Here is an 8,101-nt window from a genome sequence, read left to right on the forward strand (position 1 = left end):
TTTGTCCAGACTGCAGAAACGGTATGTAGTCAGCCTGATGTATAAACAAACCCTGCGACTATAAAAATGCACCAGTTGTCTGTTATAGCTGCATCTGAATAAAGATTTGAATTTTTTTGGCTAATTTATTTAATCACAGTAACTTCATTAAAAAAATAGTATTTCAGTATTCATATTATTATAATTTAGAGGTAAAGAAAACACAATATTCAGCTTATCAGAGAATTAGAATATTATGACCAATTAAAAAAAAACAACTGTTTTTCTTCTGCTCGTGTTGGCCCAATGTGCTTCTATAAAGTCCAAAGTCCTATCTATTTTCCAGTACGTTTAGGGCACTTAATCCATATTGCTATTAATCAACCGGAGCCACATACTGATCACCTGAAGTAATTCATGCAAAAGGAGCCCTGACACGGGCTTACTTTTCAGTATTTCCATATTAAATGTCATTTAATTGGCTTTCATCCGCTGCAAAGCCATTGAACTTCTCTGGTGCGTATTCGAACACTACGCCCTCTTGTGGTGACACCGAGGAAAAACTCACAGAAAACGTATTTGCAACAAAGCCATTTCTTATTGTTATATTCCACTAAGGATTGCTGAAGGCATCGCCTGAGGAATCTTGAGTATGGAAAGTTTTATTTTTATTATTATTTTTTATCTTCTCAAAATTGACACTTAATTTTAATGGAGTCACATGCAGAAGCAGTCAGATAGGCTCTTTTTCTGTCCTACTGATGGAAATGCTTGCATAGCTGTTTACTGTAAACAAATACTTATTTTTGGACTTTCACATATATTTCTTTTGACTTGATTGACTCTTAATCCTTTTGTGTGTTTGTTTGTGGTGCACAATGATTTTGTGGCCAATGAAAAACAAAAATGCAACACAGTCGGCATGTAAAAACTCCTCAGACTCGGTGAAATAAGTTCACTGAATTTACACGGAAACTCACAAGGATCTAAAGAATTACCTGCTAAACTAACTTGTTTTAACCTTTCAGTAGTTAATGGTCACCCAAGTACTACTTGTTGCTTAATTCCTGAGTCCATTTTCATTTATAAACAGTGATTAAAGTTAATCTACGAACTACTAAGTATCACTTAATGATTTACTCTCCACTCCTGTTTATATTCATTACCTCCTGATTAATTTCGGATTCTATTTGGATCTAGAACACATGGCTAATGCTAGCTAATAGGTAATTAGTCAGTCATTCATTCATTCCTTATGTCATTGTTTTTAATAATCATTAATTAATGTTAGTTAATGCTCAATTAACTGTTATCTCATAAAGTTTTGATTCTGTTTTGAATTAGTTGATTCCAAGGAAAGTATTACTTAATGTGGAAATCTTGTTAAAAAATTACTATGATTAGTTAATCTGTTCAGTAAACTGTCCCCTTGTTGTTTACTTTTAACTATCTAGTCACAAAAAGAGTTTCTAAAGAATCAATTAAGAGACGCAAAGGCAGAAATCATTAAAGATAAACCAATTATATCCTGAACTGTCCCTCTCTCATTCCATAAGTTGTTAATAATCAACTTACCATTAATAGTACATATCAAAAGTCATCTGGAGTGTACAATTAGATTATGGTTAACTATCCATTACCGAACCATAAACTAACCCTTGGGTATATTTACCCAGACGGGATCAGGACTTTGACATACAAGAACTAAATATTGGTGTAGTTTAACTGTAAAGTTATTTAGGTTGCGAAAAAGTCAGTTTGAAAAGAAACGAGGACTAATCTATTTATTATATATATTTACTATAACAAATACAGCCAAAGAGACACAAGATTGTCTTTGGAAAAACATTCGGGTTAAAACGGTTTCAGAGGATCGGAGTGAAATGCATCACACGCACGCACACGCGCAATCACGCACACACACACACACACACACACACACACACACACACACACACACACACACACACACACACACACACACACACACACAAAAGAGCTAAAACAACAACCTTTCTGACAAGTCAATCTGCGGGGGTTTCTTCAAAGTAAGCCTTTACTTTAGTGTCTCTGCAGGCGTCTAGTTTGGAGCAGGACATGATTAATATTCATTATTGATCACTATTTACATGCCTTATTAAGCATTTGTTTGGGGGGAGCAAAAGGTGGAAAAATATTCAAGAATCAAAGCATTCTTCTTCTAATAGGTCATGTGGGCTTTAATTGGACCGAGGCATCAAAGACCTTGGTGATGCGTTCAGGTCATGTGCTCCACGTAGGTCCATTACGTGGAGCACATGCTGACATTGCCCAGCCACAATGTCAGCAACATTATTTAGCCCTAATAGGGCAAACACATGGAACTTATATTTATATATGCAACGGCAGGGGGTGGAAACACTGGGCCTGGGCTGAGGGGTTTTGGTTAGAGATGACTATCACCACCTCCTGCTCACAACAGGGATGTTCGATTTCACAGATAAAACGCAGAACTCCCCCCTCTACCCCCGGAGGCGAGCCAGTAAATCAAAACATGCCGCTTTTTAATCAAATGTAATTTACAGTTGTTGTGAATTTCAGTGAAACCAGACGGAGCTGACGGAGGGAAATTGCTTCCACGTTGAAGAACGAGCATCCTGCTCTTGAGAGATTACCACACAGAGCATCTCGAAGCCCCCATCCCCTTCCTCGAGATCAGAAGAAAGCAGAGCTATATTTTTTAGCGACGTTACGAGGCACATAAATGTCCTCAGAGTTGAGTTGTTTTATGTGAGTAGGATTTATGTTTTTGTGTTGACATGCAAAGTCAGAGTGGTTGCACATGTTTGTGTCCAAATTGGAACAAATCATAGCCAAAAAAAAAGAGAAAAAAAAAATCAAAGACTAAGCAGATGAATAAATACTATTGTGTGTAGTTTTGAAAATGCTGAATCTAAAAAAAAAAAGAAGCATCTTAGATTTCCTTTTCTGTCTCTCACTATTAGTTATTCTGCTAAACCTTTCTACAAAATCTGAAAGTTCTCACTCAGCTCCTTATTTTCTCTACTTATTTTATGGTTTTGTCAGACGTTTACCTGTTGTTACTCAGTTGTACCTGCAGAGGGAGACAAAGCACCAATATAGAGCGTCGGTGAATTTTTTAATTTTTTTTTTAGCTGTAGCACGTTATACCAAAATAGGAAGTGCTGTTGCGTCTTAAACAGTTTCCCGTTGTTTAAGATGATTATTTATAGTTGTTAATTTTTTCTGCAATAAATGACAACTGCTTATTTTACAACTGAAGAAGTTGAACTAAGATTTTCTGTAACATTCGTTGGACAATTATTGAGACTTCAAACTCAAATTACACTTATTGGGATTTTAATTTTCAGCTCTCTTTTGCTCTGACAATAAGTAAATAATAACCAATCAATCGTTTTCAGACGTCACCTGGTTTGTACATAGAGTTCACATTTGGGAAGTATGCTCTCATTATTAATTGAGCAAGAGATAATGCGGCACAATCCTGGAAGAAAACCTGTTAGAGCTACAGAAGACTTGAGACTGGGATGAAAGTTCACCGTCCATGACCGTCCATATGTGTGTGTATATATATATATATACACACACACATACACACACACACACAGAGCTCTGGCTGTATATAAATACAGACAGAGCTACAGTTTGTATGAAAACACAGTCATGTTATGGAACGTACCAGTCAGATATTCATAGATGCTCTCCATGTGATCTCACTGATGTGGAAGAATTTTTAAAATGTGCGAAGCTGGTAGAGAAATACCTAGCAAACAGAGATATGTTGCTAGGTATGCTAGCCATCCATCCATCCATCCATCCATCCATTTTCTTCCGCTTATCCGGGGTCGGGTCGCGGGGGCAGCAGCTTCAGAAGGGAGGCCCAGACTTCCCTCTCCCCAGCCACTTCTTCCAGCTCCTCCGGGGGAATCCCAAGGCGTTCCCAGGCCAGCCGAGAGACGTAATCCCWCCAGCGTGTCCTGGGTCTTCCCCGAGGCCTCCTCCCGGTGTATGCTAGCAAACATTGCAAAATTGCAGCTCACTAAAAATACATTATGTGCTTTATTCAGATTTTTTTATTTGTAGAATATTTTTGGAAAGCATCTCTCAGTTCTTCACATCATTGTGTTGGTCTGCCACATCAAAACTCAGTCAAAAAATTGCTTGACCCTATGGTTGTAAACTGATAAAATGTGAAAAAAGGTCAAGGATTAAGTATACCGTTTTGTCGTTTAGAAGGGCAATACCTCTGACATCCTGAAGGGGGCTCTTTACTCCAACGTTTGACTCGATGCAAACCAGTACAGCCCACCGATCGCCCCCACCAGCTCTCAATAGTTCCACCATTTTGGTTCCTACCGTCGAAATTTCAAAAGTTAACCGTCACATTTGTTTGTCTCCACATACATTTAGTCTTTATAGCAACACAGTGAAGAATGCTCATAATGTGTGTATGTAACCTTGTTGCTCTTTAGAAAGCTTCATTTTGGATTTATTTGCAGCACGTTTCTAAAAAAAAAAAATCTCACTTTGTTCCCTGAAGCAGATTTTGTTGGTTTAGAGTGAAAGGGAGCGATTCTCCTGGTTTCTGTTCCCAATCAACTGCATCCTCACTTGTGTACTTTGCTTCGTTTTGTTTCAGACACAGACCCGAGATCTTTAAGTTTAATTTATTTATCCTTTATGTTCTATTTGGCATGCTTTTTTTTTTGTTGCAAAATTTAACTTTTTTTGGGCGAAAAGAATCTCCCAAAATTCCCCGTTTATCTAATTATAGGATTATCTGCCTTTGTTCACGTACATCAGCAGAATTGTAAATCCACAGCAGCTGGTGTGATCCGGTACAACTTGGGTTTTGATCTGCGAGTAATTCATATGTGAGGAATTACTGTGCTCGGGGCTTTGGGAATCAAACATGTGTTGCACTTCTCCAAGTTTCTATTCCCCCTTGAAAATACCCGGGGCCTTACTGGGCTGGTCCACTCTGTCGAAGCACACCAAAACACCCACCCCCGCCCCTTCGCTCTCCGTCACTGTAACCCACACACACACACGCTAACTGATACAACCACAAACCTCTTAACTGGTTTTAACGGGATCTATTAGCCCGAATCAGAGAAAGTGAAGCAAAAACGTCCTTTTTTTTTCTCTAGGAGTCACCTCGCGTTAAAGCTGACCTCGCTGATTGAGTTTGCTCACAATCACACGGGTCAAGGCCTGGAGTCAGGCCCATGCATCATTTAGTTTAATGGCCGCTTCCTGCCTCGCTCGGATCGTGCGCGCCACATTGGAGGAAGCAGGCAGATAAAATGCAGCACGCAGCTATATTATTTGCAGGACACAATGCTGCGAAGGCGGAGGGAGAGATAGGAAGGCGAAAGGGGGACGGTGACAAAAGAGGAGAGCGAGAGCTCCTCTGATTTTTGTGGCGTGTCTGTGTCACCAGCACCCTGTTGGGACGACAGATGTGCAGATGATGTCATGTAGAAAGGGGATAGGATGGGAGGGAGGAGCGAGCAGAGCGCGGGAGAACATGCGGCGGGCGGAGCCTCAATCTCAGAGAGACAAGGGAGTGAAAGATGGAACAGGACGACAATGTGACTTATAAAGTGTGACCTGTTTTATGAAGTCCTCCTTAGCTGTGTGTGTCCTTGAACTGGATGTCAAAGTATCGCTGTTTTTTCCTGAGTAAATCTAAGCATGTTGATTTAGTCACACAATCTATTCTAAAATGCAAATGTACTGGCTGTTGAAGGCATAATTTACTTGGAGTGGTCAGTGTAGAAGTTTACCTCCTGTTCCTGGTCAGACACAGCATAGGAACTCAATTGTTCTCCTGGACTGCATTGACAATGGCTGTTTGTAACCATTCAGACTGGTGGAGAGTGAGAAAAGGGAAAGATCAGAGTTTTAAAGTTCCTTTAAGTGGTACTTGTGTAGTCGACCCATTTCAGATGCCGCTCTGAGCAACTGCCCGTATCAAAAACCGCCACCGTGTCAAGGACAAGATTTTTCTATAGCAACTTGACCCGCCAAACAGGAGTCGTTCCAGGTCAGTTGTCTTTACAAAGAAGAATGAGAACTTTGAATTAGATGCTTGTTTTATGGAGGATGTGGGGAACAAATTCATTTAAAGTAATAGATGGTTTTAACGACGCTTCAAAAAACGTACCCACAGCCTCGTCAGGAGGCCAAGCAATGAGCGCATCGATGGTTACATATGCAGCAAAGTCAAACACAGGGCAGAAGAAGCTGTTACAGAGTCAAGATAGGTTTCTTTAAACAGAAGTTAAAAAGTAGTAGTGGACTAATCCAATATGCCACCTAAAAGTAGCTCTCCTATTGATGAGTAGTCAACTTATTAAACACAACCAGCTTACCTTTAGATAGGTTATCCTCGGGTTACACAAAGGCAAACGTGACTAGAATTAAATTTTGGTGCTTTTATCCAAATAAGTGCTTCTGATTGCGAGTTTTGAATATATGTATCTCTGCAAGCCTGTATTCAGAATGCAACCAGCCCACTTGAGTTAGCTTGACAACCAGATTGTCTTCACCTCTGTATTTACTTTGTTGTCGTCTCACCTCTTTGTCTCGTGTATCTCAGAAACATAGCGGCACAAGATATCTGTATTGTCTTGAGGTTGCAGGGCCTTCTTACCATACCCTTAATCTTTTGCTTCCTTCACAGTCAGAGCTACAAAAAAAAGTTTGTATTATTTCCTGTAGTTTGATAAAGTAAAAGATTACTTCAAATCTACATCTGCCAGGGAACGGGTATGAAGCAGATATGACTAATGAGAGCACAGCCCAGGAGTTGGCAGCTGCAGCCGCGGGCCCGCTGTTATCCCTCTGACCCCAGCTTGAGGACACCCTCGGTCACCCCTCTCTGTAATCATTGACCTGTTACCTGTGGCAACCGAGCCACAACATATACTGCCCAACTACTTCTCTGCTGATAATAAGGCGATAGCGCCGCCGCAGCCTCGCTTTCAGACAGAGACGTGGGCACGGTTTCTCACACTTCTGATGGATGTTAGACCTCTGGGAGGTTCAGTTGCCCTAGCTGACCTTCGGAGGTCCGTCTTTTTTTTGTTTCCGAGAAGGTTCAGGGAAAAGCTGTTATCGTTCCTCAAACAGAGCGTTGCTGTGAAAACATGCATGCTCATCCAACCGTGGGTCCTCTTGGAAAGGTTTTATTAACAGTCGTGAGTGCATACATGAATTAATTCTGACATGCAGCGATCAAGCTCTCAGTAGTCTCGGGCAACCCTGTTAAAGGCAATGAAACAAAATGAGATCATAGTAAATTGTTCCATAAACTTTTAATATTAATCTTGTGCTGTTTAGCTTAAAAATATCACATCTATGTGAAGGAGAAAAGCATAACAGGTAGGAGGATTTCCGATCTTAACTTTTTGACATTTCCTTGGCAAAGGTTCTCCAAATCTGTCTGATTGTAAGCACATCTCTTGTCTTGAGTCCCCTTAAGCTAAGACCACATATCTAAATACTGAACTTTGTCTTATTTTTCTATTACTAAGTCATTATATTATTTTTATGAAATTAATGACTTTATGCAGTGTCATTAATTTCTAGCTTGTTTTTATCCGACCCCTAAAGGTTTTTAACCAAAACTGATATTTGGAACTATTCATAACTATTCGCCTGCTGTGACAAAATCGTCTATTCCGTCTGGTGCTGCCACCACCGTGTTTTACTGTGGGAATGGTGTTCTTTCCATGATTCCCAGTGGTTGTTTGTGGAAAACTTACCCGCAGACACTATGGCCCAGATGTTCAACAACCTTCCACTGGGGTTTGGGAAACTTCTGTGTGTTTTGTAATCCTGCTCCTCAGCCTAGACATATTGACGTCACAGGAGATTGCTGCAACATAAAGACCAGCAGTAATAACTGCAGCTTCTTTCGTGCCTCTTGGTCTCCCCACTGTACAGTTGCGGTCTTGTCTTTTAACCTGTTTTGGAGAAAAGTCCGGTTTTTGTAATGACCTCGTTGTTCCGTACTTCCTTCAATAACAGATGGCTGCCGTCACTGTTTCATGGTACATACAGAACTTTTTTCTACCCATCTCCTGACTGATAC

This window comes from Poecilia reticulata, linkage group LG23 (genome assembly GCF_000633615.1).
Source record: "Poecilia reticulata strain Guanapo linkage group LG23, Guppy_female_1.0+MT, whole genome shotgun sequence".
Taxonomy (NCBI): domain Eukaryota; kingdom Metazoa; phylum Chordata; class Actinopteri; order Cyprinodontiformes; family Poeciliidae; genus Poecilia; species Poecilia reticulata.